This window comes from Polypterus senegalus, chromosome 6 (genome assembly GCF_016835505.1).
Source record: "Polypterus senegalus isolate Bchr_013 chromosome 6, ASM1683550v1, whole genome shotgun sequence".
Taxonomy (NCBI): Eukaryota; Metazoa; Chordata; class Cladistia; order Polypteriformes; family Polypteridae; genus Polypterus; species Polypterus senegalus.
This window is the reverse complement of record NC_053159.1, coordinates 149,021,193-149,034,908: the sequence shown is the minus strand read 5'-3', so window position 1 is coordinate 149,034,908 and position 13,716 is coordinate 149,021,193. Positions and strand designations below refer to the sequence as shown.

General features: G+C 39.9%; 1 protein-coding gene across 1 annotated transcript in view; it reads right to left on the bottom strand.

The window, feature by feature from the left end:
• si:ch211-246m6.5 (von Willebrand factor D and EGF domain-containing protein) overlaps window positions 1-13,716 on the bottom strand; it is a 387,263-nt gene that overhangs the window by 240,759 nt on the left and 132,788 nt on the right. The gene's annotated exons all lie outside the window — the stretch shown is intronic.

Here is a 13,716-nt window from a genome sequence, read left to right as displayed (position 1 = left end):
TACAATTGATCGTCTGTTAAACCCAGGTAACACAAAGGAATGCCCCCAGAATACTTCCAGTGAAACCTGTGAGAACATTGCTGTATTTTTCAATCAAAAAATTAATGATATTAGAGATAACATAGTATATCTCCCCAACACTGCAGAACCTCCAAAGCCCCAGTACTCCGTTATAAACAAATTAAATTCTTTCACCAGGATAGATTTACCTGAATTACATAGAATAATCTCTCAACTGAAACCCTCCACCTGCGTCCTTGACCCAATACCAACAAGGTTTTTCAAAGAAGTATCAGGCGTGCTAATTGACAATATTCTTGACATAGTAAATTCGTCATTAGATACGGGGTCTTCCAGACTGTCTTAAGACTGCTGTAGTTAAACCCCTGCTCAAGAAAAATAATCTTGACCCTCTGCCTTTGAAAATTTTAGACCCATCTCTAACCTGCCCTTCTTAAGTAAAATTCTAGAGAAGGCAGTCATTATGCAGTTAAATGACCACCTCAATAAACATGCTATTCTTGATAAATTTCAGTCAGGTTTTAGAACAAATCACAGCACAGAAACTGCACTCGTTAAAGTAGTAAATGACTTGCGGTTAAATGCAGACAGAGGCCATTTATCTGTTCTCATCCTCTTAGATCTGAGTGCTGCATTTGACACCATTGATCACAATATTCTTAGAAATCGCCTTAGTCAATGGGTGGGCCTCTCTGGCAGTGTCTTAAATTGGTTTGAATCCTACCTGGCAGGGAGAAAATTCTTTGTGAGTTGTGGTAATCACATCTCAAAGACACATGATATCCATATGGTGTTCCACAAGGCTCTATCCTGGGTCGCTGCTCTTCTCAATCTACATGCTTCCGTTAGGTCAGATTATCTCAGGGCACAACGTGAGCTACCACAGCTATGCTGATGACACACAGCTGTACTTATCAATAGCACCTGATGACACTGACTCTCTCGATTCACTAACACAATGTCTTACTGGTATTTCTGAATGGATGAATAGTAATTTTCTCAAACTAAATAAAGAGAAAACTGAAATTTTAGTAATTGGCAATAATGGATTCAATGAGGTTATCAGAAATAAACTTGATGCATTAGGATTAAAAGTTAAGACGGAAGTAAAAAACTTAGGGGTAACTGTTGACTGTAATCTGAATTTTAAATCGCATATTCATCAGACCACTAGGACAGCATTTTTTCACTTAAGAAACATAGCAAAAGTTAGACTTCTTATATCATTGAAAAATGCTGAGAAATTAATTCAGTCGACTAGATTACTGTAACGCACTCCTCTCAGGACTACCCAAAAAAGACATAAATCATTTGCAACGAGTGCAGAATGCAGCTGCTAGAATCCTAACTAGGAAAAGAAAATCTGAACACATTTCTCCAGTTTTGATGTCACTACACTGGTTACCTGTGTCATTCAGGATTGACTTTAAAATTCTGCTTATGGTTTATAAAGCCTTAAATAATCTCGCCCCATCTTATATATCGGAATGTCTGACACCTTATATTCCAAATCATAACCTTAGATCCTCAAATGAGTGTCTCCTTAGAATTCCAAAAGCTAAACTTAAAAGAAGTGGTGAGGCGGCCTTCTGCTGTTATGCACCTAAAGGAATAGGAATTCGCCAGGCTGATACAGTAGAGCACTTTAAAAAAACTGCTGAAAACACATTACTTTAACATGGCCTTTTTATAACTTCACTTTAACTTAATCCTGATACTCTGTATGTTCAATTCATCATAATAACTATTCATAGTGGCTCTAAAATCCGTACTGACCCCAACTCTCTCTTCTGTTTATTTTTCCGGGCCTGCGCCACCACCACCTACTCAAAGCATCATGATGCTCCAACATTGATGGACTGAAAGCCGGAAGTCTATGTGACGATCATCATCAAGTCCTTCCATGAGAACCCTAAATCCAAAGAGGACTGTTTCATTTATGTTAGGTAGATTGCCCAGAGGGGACTGGACGGTCTAATGGTCTGGAATCCCTACAGATTTTTTTTTTTTTTCCAGCCGTCTGGAGTTTTTTTTTTTTGTCCACCCTGGCCATCGGACCATACTTATTCTATGTTAATTAATGTTGACTTATTTTATTTTTATTGTGTCTTCTATTTTTCTATTCTCCATTTTGTAAAGCACTTTGAGCTACATTTTTTTCGTATGAAAATGTGCTATATAAATAAATGTTATTGTTGTTGTTATCCATTTTGTTATAGAAAAACAAGTCCAGAGCCACGATCACAACCTTATAACTGGCACCTTCCGAGCAACAGCAAGTTAACATTTCTAAATTTGTTTTCTTTTTAATCTGAACAGATACCAGCAGAAACATATTGTTTTGTCAGGAAGCAGCATAAACAGTCTATGTTCAGTAGCAAGTCTTTGAGAGCTAATATTTTTTCCAAAAAACTCAGTTTTCCAAAAAGTGCACAAAGCCATGGTTTCACATATAATTCAACATAAAACATCTGTTTGCACTGTGGTCTGGCTGCCTGGCTGTCTTTGTGAGACAGGTGCGCTGGGGTGACAGTTGCATTGAGACGCAATATGGTTTGTACCTCCTGTCATCGTGTCTGTTCTCCCAGGCGAACATTGCCATAGGTGCATCAGCTACACAAATGTGTTCAGCACCACGATCAGCTGGGGACCGATCAGGTGATGCCGATACCTTACTTTCGTTTTCGAACTACAGTACATCACCGGATCACTTGCATTAAAATGGGAGTCCGACAAATCAGAGTCCAATTCAGCGATAATACGAAAAAAGTTTTGCTTTGAGCATTCACTTTGGTATGTCTCCACATGCCACTTTAGAAGCTGTTTGCTCTTCGCTACTCATGCACACGCATGGAATCGAGGTCAAATCAATAAAGCTAACTTTCCATCTGGTGGACAGAGTGCTCCGGCCTCATAACTCATACAGTGCTGCCTACCTGGATGACGTCATCATCTATTCCAGCACATGGAGGGAACACCTACAGCATGTCCGAGTGGTATTGTGGACACTTGGTGAGGCCGGGCTCCAGATTAATCCCAAGAAATGCTTCTTTGGATTAAGTGAGGCCAAATATTTAGGCTACCTGGTGGGTCGGGGTACCGTAGGCCACAGTGCTCCAAAGTCGATGCCATTTTGAAATGGCCCCGTCCGCAAACCAAGCGGCAGGTCCAAGCCTTTCTCGGATTAGCCGGGTACTTACGACGGTTTGTACCCCGGTTCTCGGAGAGAGCTGCGCCCTTGACTGATTTAACAAAGAAGAGCGCCCCGAACATTGTGGTATGGACTGAGAAGACAGGCGCTGTATTTGGTGACTTAAAAAAGGCCCTTGCGTCCGCACCTATTTTGATGGCACCTAAGTTTTCTTTGCCTTTCATCCTCCAGACGGACGCTTCGGACACCGCCGTGCTGAGCCAAAGTATCGATGGTGTGGAACACCCCATCATGTTCCTGAGCCAGAAACTGTTGGACCGGGAGACCAGGTATGCAGCGGTGGAAAGGGGGGCTTTGGTGATTAAATGGGCGATTACTCAGCTTAGGTACTACCTGTTGGGCCGGGAATTCACCCTTGTCATGGACCATGCACCTCTACAGTGGATGGCCCTGCACAAGGAGTCGAATCCACGGGTCACCTGGTGGTTTCTTGACCTACAGCCGTATAAGTTTTCGCTCGTTCATCGTCGGGGCACTCTCCATGCCAACGCTGATGCTCTTTCTCGGGTTCACGACCTCTCGGTTCGGGTCGCCCGACCTGACAGGTCTGGGCTAAGGGAGGGGCCTTGTCACACACGTGCACATGGGAGGCAGCTAAAGGGCTTGAGTGAAGACAGTTCGGAGGCAAGCCGGGATGTGGCAGAGTACACTGACTCTTTTTCTCCCTTCCCTGTAGACCATTCCTGGCGGAGTCCACCTGGCTCTATTGACATCACTTCTGGGACCGAGCCAATGGAAGTCGAACTCACCAGCTCCGGCCCCTCTGATGTCACATCCGGCTGTGATCCAATGGTTGAAGACCATGTGCTCGATCCTTATGACCTCACTTCCTGTCTTCCCCTTTAAAAACCTGCCCCTTTTCCCTTTTCCCTCAGTCTTGTTTTGGACTTGTTTATATGCACTTCAGTGCTGTATATTCTCATAAAAAGAACGACTTCGAGTTTCCAGTCTCTTAATAGCACTGGGTGGCGTAGTCGGATATTTAATTGGTGTCTGTTAGATTACCTGTAAGTGTGACCAGACACACTTTCAGGAATAAAAACTACTTTTTGATAAGTGATTCGTTTTCTCCCTTTGTGGATCTCCAGCTGCAAATCTCCAAACCGTATCACTGACCTTCTCTTCCATATATATATATATATATATATATATATATATATATATATATATATATATATATATATATATATAATATATATATATAATACAGTATATAATATATAATATTAAAATATATTAATATTAAACTGTATATATACATAGGCAAAGTTCTGTGATACGGTTTGCATATTTATAGCTAGAAATTCACAAAGGCAGAAAATGAATAACATATCTTAAAATAGTCTTTTATTCCTGAGCTTTCAACATCATCACTATCAGGTGTCATCATCAAAGGAAAATGATTAAACATAAAGGAATCTAAGTCAATAGCAAATAAGGAGGGTGTGTAAGAGGGGTGGATTAGTAAGGTGGGATTCAGAGGGTTTTGGTCTTAAAGCCTTTTTTCATTATTTGGATGTTCATCTTTTTAAGCCTACATATACTGTATGCAGTATATATACACACACAAACACAAGGACACATGAATCAGTCACAACATTCAAACTACCAACAAGTGAATTGAATAACTCTGATTATCTTCTTACAATGGCACTGGTCAAGGGGTGGGATACATTAGGCAGCAAGTGAACGGTCAGCTCTTGAAGGTGATTTGTTGGAAACAGGAAAAATGGACAGACATGAAAATCTAAATGAACTAAATTGTGATGGCTAGACAACTGGGTCAAGAGCATCTCCAAAATGGCAGGTCTTGTGGCATGTTCCCGGAAGGCAGTTGTTAGTTCCTATCCGGCACATTGATGTTTGTGTGGAGCAAAGGTACACCCATTTGGTCCAATTAAACAGAACAGCTACTGTACCACAAATTACTTATAAACTTAATGCTGGCCATAAGAGAAAGGTGTGAGAAAACACAGTTCATCACAGCATGCTGTGTATGGGGCTACATAGCCGCAGACTGGTCAGAAAGCCATGCTGACCCCTGTCCACTGCTGAAAGTGCCTACAATGGGCATGTGAGCATCAGAACTGGACCATGGAGCAATGGAAGGAGGTGGCCTGTCTTATGAATCACATTTCCTTTTAAGTCACATGGACAGCTGAGTGCATGTGCATCATTTACTTGGCGAAGAGATGGCAGCAGGATGCACTATGGGAAGAAGATAAGCCTGCAGAGGTAGTTTAATGCTCTGGGAAATATATATATACGTTCTGCTGGAAAATATTTTCTGCTGGATATATACGTTCTGCTGGAAAATATTTTCTGCTGTGCCCTGCCACACTGTCAAAATTGTTCAGGAGTAGTTGGAGGAACATGAAAAGGCACCAGGCCATCAAATCCCCAAGATTTCAGTCCAATGAAGCATCTGTGGGATGTGCTGGAAAAACAAGTCACATAATTTACAGGACTTAAAGGATCTGTTGCTAATGTTGTGGTGTCAGATACCATAGGACCCCTTCAGAGGTCTTGTGCAGTCCATGCTTCGACATGTCAGAGCTATGTTGGTAGCATGAGGGCCTCCACAATATTAGGCAGGCGATTTTAATGTTGTGGATGATAGGCATATCTTTAATAGAATTTTTAGGTGACTGTTTGGCTGTAGGCAGTTTATCTTAATTAGAAGCTTGTTGTCTGTCCAACCAGGTTAACGAGAGCACCATTGCTCTTTGTTATTTAAATCGACACCCCTATTGTGTGCTGGCATCGGATTGGTTCAGAACTGTGTAATATGTCAGTGTGGTAGGTCTGGCAGTTTCACTTGCAAATTAGAAAGAGCTTTTGGGAAAATGCACACAGTCAGGAAGGGTACCTTTGACCATAAATATTGTTTTTACAGTGTATGGCAGGAGCTCTTTGAGAAATTTCTGAGCCACACAGCAAACCTCTCTGAGAAATGGCATTGCTGGCAGCATCTAGTGAGGTCTGTTTTTAAAGCTCAGAATGCAGTGTTCAATGGGATGTTCCAGCTGTTGAGCAAAGTGCTGAGAGTGTTCAATATTTTTGGAGTTTCTAGGATGATATACCTCTTCAAAGTTGCACCAAAGCTGAAGATAATGCCTGTGAACAGGAAGACTAGGTGGTGTTTAGTAGTCTATGGTCCAAACCATGTTGTAAAAAATTTCTAATATAGCCAAAATGTAAATAGACTGGTACAGCTCATTTGGAGATAGAGAAGAGAGGTTAGGAGCATGTGCTGATACAGCGCATTGCTGCACCCACCACACGACAAATCAATTTAGGACCCCCAGATTTGGACCTGAGTGCAGCCATTCAAGGGGTGACATCATAGCACCACACTAGTTCAGATGGAATGGACCCGATGTGAGGTTTTTTATGGTGCTTAGAGTGCCAGTTCTGCCACCAACCCCCAGGTTTTTCCCTGCAGGTTGGAGGGCCTACCTGCAGGGCTGGATGCAGATTAACATCATATCCAGGATGAAGCAATTGCAGGTTGTGGGCTTTGCTCAGGGGCCCAACAGAGTAGAGTAACTTCAGGCTTTTATGGGATTTGAACTGGCAACCTTCTGATTACCAGTGCAGATCCCTACCTCAGACCCACCACGTTATTTAGAGATAACCAACTTTAAATAAAGATGCAAAAATAATTAAATGAAAACTGATTTATCTTAAAAAGTACAAAACTATTCAAAACAATTTTCTACAATATGCATCTTTAATAAATCTCTCTAGAAAAGAAAAACAAAACAAACAAAAAAAAAAAAACTTCTTCACCGAACAAAACATTTTTGTTGTTCTCAATTCCATCCATCATGCTAACAGCACTGTTAGCTAAAGGAGTGGCATATGAAGGGCAGACACACTTGAGTGATCCTAGGCATGAAGTGGTGTTTAGTGTGGTCAGTCATCACATTCCTCTTTTTATGATTCCACCATTTAACTGAGTTGATTCCATGTGTCAAGATGTAATATTTGATGTCTTAAATTGACCATGAAATTAGACAGTAAAATACAGAATCCATTCTTGTCTTGGAAACACTAGGCCAGCACTTTTTAAAATGTAGAGAATATTTATCAGTTTGTGGGATTCTAAATAGTTTGTCTACACATGTTCTGGAGGGCGGCACGGTGGCATAGGGGGTAGCACTGCTGCCTCGCAGTTAGGAGACCTGGATTCGCTTCCCGGGTCCTCCCTGCGTGGAGTTTGCATGTTTTCCCCGTATCAGCATGGGTTTCCTCTGGGTACTCCGGTTTCCTCCCACAGTCCAAAGACATGCAAGTTAGGTGCATTGGCATTTCTAAATTGTCCCTAGTGTGTGTGTGTGTGCCCTGTGGTGGGCTGGCGTCCTGCCCGGGGTTTGTTGCCTGCCTTGCACCCTGTGGTGGTTGGGATTGGCTCCAGCAGACCCCCGTGACCCTGTGTTAGGATATAGCGGGTTGGATAATGGATGGATGTTCTGGAACTGGCAAAATCTAATAACCACATACTCTGGTATATTTTGAGGGAGCTGTGGCAACAGTATGGCCTTCCAGGGCTACTGCTCCACGTCATGTAACTCTCTTTTCACATTATTGGCATTTAGTTTAAGAAAATACATCTGAATGAACGGCTCTGCCAAGAGCATATCTTTTCTACCTTCCTGATTATAATTTTCAAGGACAGGATATGAAGGCGATACCAGTGTCTAGAGAATATCTCCCCAAATTCAGGATAATTTTTATTTTGGTTTTGCCTGACTGTGATCTCTGATGATCACTTGAGTATTTTACAGATGAATGCAAAGTATTCAAAATGAATAACAACACATGTAAACTAAAGATATGGCTCTTCATAAGAAAAAACAGTGGTTTCATCTCAGTATGTATGTATCACAAGCTGTATTTGTCAATAGCCCCTGATGACCCTGACTCTGTTGTTTCACTAACACAATGTCTTACTTGTGTTTCTAAATGGATGAATAGTAATTTTCTCAAGCTAAATAAAGAGAAAACAGAAATTTTATTGATTGGCAATAATGGATCTAATGAGGTTATTAGAAATAAACTTGATGCATTAGGATTAAAAGTCAAGACGGAGGTAAAGAATTTAGGGGTAACTGTTGACTGTGATTTGAATTTTAATATTCATTTTTAATATTAATCAAATCACTAGGACAGCATTTTTTCACTTAAGAAATATAGCAAAAGTTAGACCTCTTATATCATTGAAAGATGCTGAGAAATTAATTCACGCTTTTGTTTTCAGTCGACTAGATTACTGTAGCGCACTCCTCACAGGACTACCCAAAAAAGACATAAATCGTTTGCAACGAGTGCAGAATGCAGCTGCTAGAATCCTAACTAGGAAAAGAAAATCCAAACACATCTCTCCAGTTTTGATGTCACTACATTGGATACCTGTGTCATTTAGAATTGATTTTAAAATACTGCTTATGGTTTACAAAGCCTTAAATAATCTCGCTCCATCTTATATATCGGAATGTCTGACACCTTATATTCCAAATCGTAACCTTAGATCTTCAAATGAGTGTCTGCTTAGAATTCCAAAAGCTAAACTTAAAAGAAATGATGAGTCGGGCTTCTGCTGTTATGCACCTAAAATCTGGAATAGCCTGCCAATAGGAATTCGCCAGGCTGATACAGTAGAGGACTTTAAAACACTGCTGAAAACACATTACTTTAACATGGCTTTCTCATAACTTCATTTTAGTTTAATCCTGATGCTCTGTATATTCAATTAATTATTATTACTATTCATGGTGGCCCCAAAATCCGTACTAACCCCTACTCCCTCTTCTGTTCTTTTCCCGGTTTTCTGTGCCATCACCACCTAATCAAAGCACCGTGATGTTCCTACATTGATGGATTAAAGGCCAGAAGTCCACATGACCATCCTCATCAAGTCCTTCCATAAGAACCCTAAATACAATGAAGACTGATCATTTAAGTTAGGTAGAATGCCCAGCAGAGCCTGGGCGGTCTCATGGCCTGGAACCCCTTTACAGATTTTACTTTTTCTACAGCCATCTGAAGTTTTTTTTGTTTTTTCTGCCCTCCCTGGCCATCAGACCTTACTGTTATTCTATGTTAATGAGTTTTGTCTTATTTTTCTTAATTTTGTCTTTTTTCTCTTTCTTCATCTTATAAAGCACATTGAGCTACATTATTTGCATGAAAATGTGCTATATAAATAAATGTTGTTGTTGTTGCAGGTGAGTGTACAGCAGCTACCTCAGAGTCTCATTCTTGAGTAATGGCAGAGGACATTATGAAATTAACCATAGGCTGGGGAAGTGTCATTACAATGGATGTTTTACTACAAGTAGACAGTGATGGTGAAGAGGACGTTTATAAGGCAATCTATGTACCTGTTCTGAACTATTGTTGCACAGTTTGGGCACTGATTGAAACAATGAAATTAAGGGTACAACTAACTAAAACAAAGTTCCTCTGCAGGCTTAAAGGGATCTCTGTCTGTGATAGGGTTAGAAGCGTAGTAATCCAGATGGTCAACAGTCTATAACAGCCATTGTTAGCAATACAGATCAGGGTGGTTTGGTTATTTAGCATGGACATCTTTGTTAAGCAATACATAATAGCAAAATTTGTCAGCATGAGTTAGCTTTTATGTCTATGAGTGTCATCTCTAATAGAATGTTGTTCAGTTCAGGGATTATTTCTGCTTTACTTCTTATGCTGTTGGAATAAGATCTGGTTCTTAAAGGTATTAGATTATAGTGTTGATCAGCGAATTATGCAAAAGCATATTTCTCAGCGAATTTGCTGCATATTTGTTCACCCTTGTTTGTCAAATTATGTACAGATAATTGGGCCGGTGTAGGAGAATTTATTTATTTATTTTTAATACCAGCTCCCCATAATGCTTTGTGAGGCCAATGCGACGTCCTCCAGAGCTATAACAGTCAACATTGATATGACCGCCCCCGATTATATAATGCTGATCATTTGCATTACAGACTCTGTGGGACAAGTTATCTGTGCTTGTAGTCAAATATGCAGGCCGATCTTCGAGTTCCACATCAGTATAAGGGAAGGAGGCACGTGCCCTATGCATGCATAACAACTAGCTACGTGGTGCAGCGAGAGCGAAAACAAACCTTGAAAGAACCTGACACCCCGCTCCCAACAGAGGAGACTCTATGAAATAATAATAATAATAAAGAAAGATTTACTACTATTTACAAGACGTTTATGTCTTTTTGATAGGATAAAAAGTGCAAAGCATCAGCACAGACAGTTTAGAGAGCATTCAGCGTGACGTCAAAAAATAGAACGAGCCAGCGGTTTCAGTCTTGACATGCCACTTCAATTTTCTGCCTCTAAAAGAACTACATATTTTTTCTGACTTTTGACTACGATTTCGGCATTCCCGCTTTGCTTTGATGCAATATATGATTGTGAGTCTCTGACTACGTTCTTTCTTCTTTGATCTCACGGGGGCACAGTGGTGCAGTGGTTGGCACTGCTGCTGCACAGCTCAGGTCACCTTTTGGCCACAATAGTAAAACATATACAGCATAAATAATGAGTTATCTCTGCTTGTGAAATTGTAATATAATAAACAGTTATGATTTTAAAATGTTAATTGTGTCAACTACAAGTATCCATTGACTTTAAAATACTGCTTATGGTTTATAAAGCCTTAAATAATCGCGCTCCATCTTATATATCGGAATGCCTGACACGTTATATTCCAAATCGTAACCTTAGATCTTCAAATGAGTGTCTCCTTAGAATTCCAAAAGCTAAACTTAAAAGAAGTGGTGAGGCGGCCTTCTGCTGTTATGCACCTAAAATCTGGAATAGCCTGCCAATAGGAATTTGCCAGGCAAATACAGTAGAGCACTTTAAAACACTGCTGAAAACACATTACTTTAACATGGCCTTCTCATAACTTCACTTTAACTTAATACTGATACTCTGTATGTTCAATTCATCATAATAACTATTCATAGTGGCTCTAAAATCCATACTGACCCCTACTCTCTCTTCTGTTTCTTTTTCCGGTTTCTTTGTGGTGGAGGCCTGTGCCACCACCACCTACTCAAAGCATCATGATGCACCAACATTGATGGACTGAAAGCCAGAAGTCTACGTGACCATCATCATCAGGTCCTTCCATGAAAACCCTAAATACAAAGAGGACTGTTTGACTTATGTTAGGCAGACTAACATAAGAGGGGGGACTGGGCGGTCTCGTGGTCTGGAACCCCTACAGATTTTATTTTTTTCTCCAGCCTTTGGAGTTTTTTTTGTTTTTTCTGTCCACCCTGGCCATCGGACCTTACTCTTATTCTATGTTAATTAATGTTGACTTATGTTTATTTTTTATTGTGTCTTCTATTTTTCTATTCATTTTGTAAAGCACTTTGAGCTACATTTTTTTTGTATGAATATGTGCTATATAAATAAATGTTGATTGATTGATTGAAGGTGCTTGGCTAGACCACTGCATAGTGTTGGTCCACCTAGTTTTTAAGTGGCAGCTTATTACTTTGAATTTCCAGCCATCAACAGGGTTTGTGAGCAACTGTGAAGATGGTTTTCAACAGGCCCGACATTATCACATACTAGACAGTAAAACCATCTGACTGAGAAATGTTAAAAGCCATTAAGCAAATACAAGTTGTTACCAGAACCAAGATGCTAAAGCCATAACTCAAGTTGATAAATGGAATGTTATGAGCCATTAACTAGAAAGTATGTTCAAGGTTTTTTCGCCAATGTGCAGGTCGATTTTCGAGTGCCACATCAGTATAAGAGAAGGAGGTGTGTGCTCCATATGCAAGCATAATAATTAGCCACGTGCAGATAAAACACAAACTTTGAAGGAGCTTGTCACCCCACCTCCCCCAAGCATAGGAGACTCTGTGAAATAATAATAATGAAAGGTTTATTACTATTTACAACATGTTTCTATATTTTTGATAGGATAAAAAGTGCAAATCATCAGCACAGATAGTTTCAGTTAGCCTTCAGTGTGACTTTTGACTACAATTTTTTCATTTCTACTTTGTTTTGACGTATTCTATGATTGTGCATCTCTGACTGCATACTTTCTTCTTTGATCTCACGGAGGCACAGTGGTGCAATGGTTGGCAGTGCTGCCGCACAGCTCAGGTCACCTTTTTGGCCACAATAATTAGCCCAGTATAGTTGGCAGACGTTTCCCTAGCCCTCAGGGACCTTTTAATGACAACGGCACCATTATAATCCAGTCAGATTTAGTTCAGTTAGTTCTTCCCCATTTACTTTAATGCAGTTTGTCAAGTTTGGCAAACATCTCTGCGATTTTAGGGAACTCACAGCAAAGTGAACTCGCCAATGCTCGCTCATCACTACAAACTTATGAAAATATCTGACTATATTGGTGGACATGTCTATAAAGTTACATTCTCATTCTCAAACCCACTTAATTTAATTCAGGTTCACAGGGAACCAGAGTTTATCCAGGCAGCAATGGGCATGGAGGAGGAAACAACCATGGATGGAGCACCAGTCCATTTCACATATTCTTCCTCTACACTGGCGTCCGAGTTGCCAATCTAAATAGCATGCCTCTCTTTGGGGATGGGCGAGTTAGAACTGGAGCACCAGGAGTAAAATGTTCACAAATGCAGTCACAGCAAGAAAACTCCGCATACTGTAGTTGGCGAGCAGACCCAGAACATAAACCCAGGTCCCTAAGCAGTAACTACTGTGCCACCATGATGGCCAGCATAAAACTAAGATAAGCTTCAATTACATATTCTACAGTGCACATGTATAATTTAATACAACAGAAAATAAAATGAAAATACACTCTGGGTATGATGTACAGTAAATGTATTGCATATGTGACATAATCACTTATCAAGCCTTTTTTTTCTTCAATTATGTCTGTCAAATTCTACTAGATTATTTCATAAATATAGACATTATTATGGGAAAAACAGTTCAAAAGGACAAAAATTAGTTAGAAAAACAGCAAGGGTAATTAAATTTTTTTATAAATCACATAACTTCAAAAAGACCCTCTGGAATGAAGCTTTTACCCCAACAGTGCCCAACACATTTATTAAATAGCAGAACTGAACTTCCCACCAGCAGACCTGCACACTGCATTAGAACACTGCAGGTGACTTTAGATGTCAGCTCATTTAAAATCAACTTGTTCATAAAAACACATGCATATTGCACAACTATGAACAAACTTTCATGAATATTCCATTGCATAATTACCCCAGCTCCGTGATTCAAAAATAATTACACTGATTAGCAAGTTTCAGTCTTGTCCTTGGAGAAAATGCGACATACTTTTAAATCATCTAGCAACTTTAGCAATGGTATAAAAACCTCTATTTTGCCAAAAAAAAAAAAAAATTCCAAGCTTAGAGCTAACGTTGAAGAGGATAAAATTTTATGTGATTAATTTTATCTTTGCTTATAAAATCTATAAAAAAATG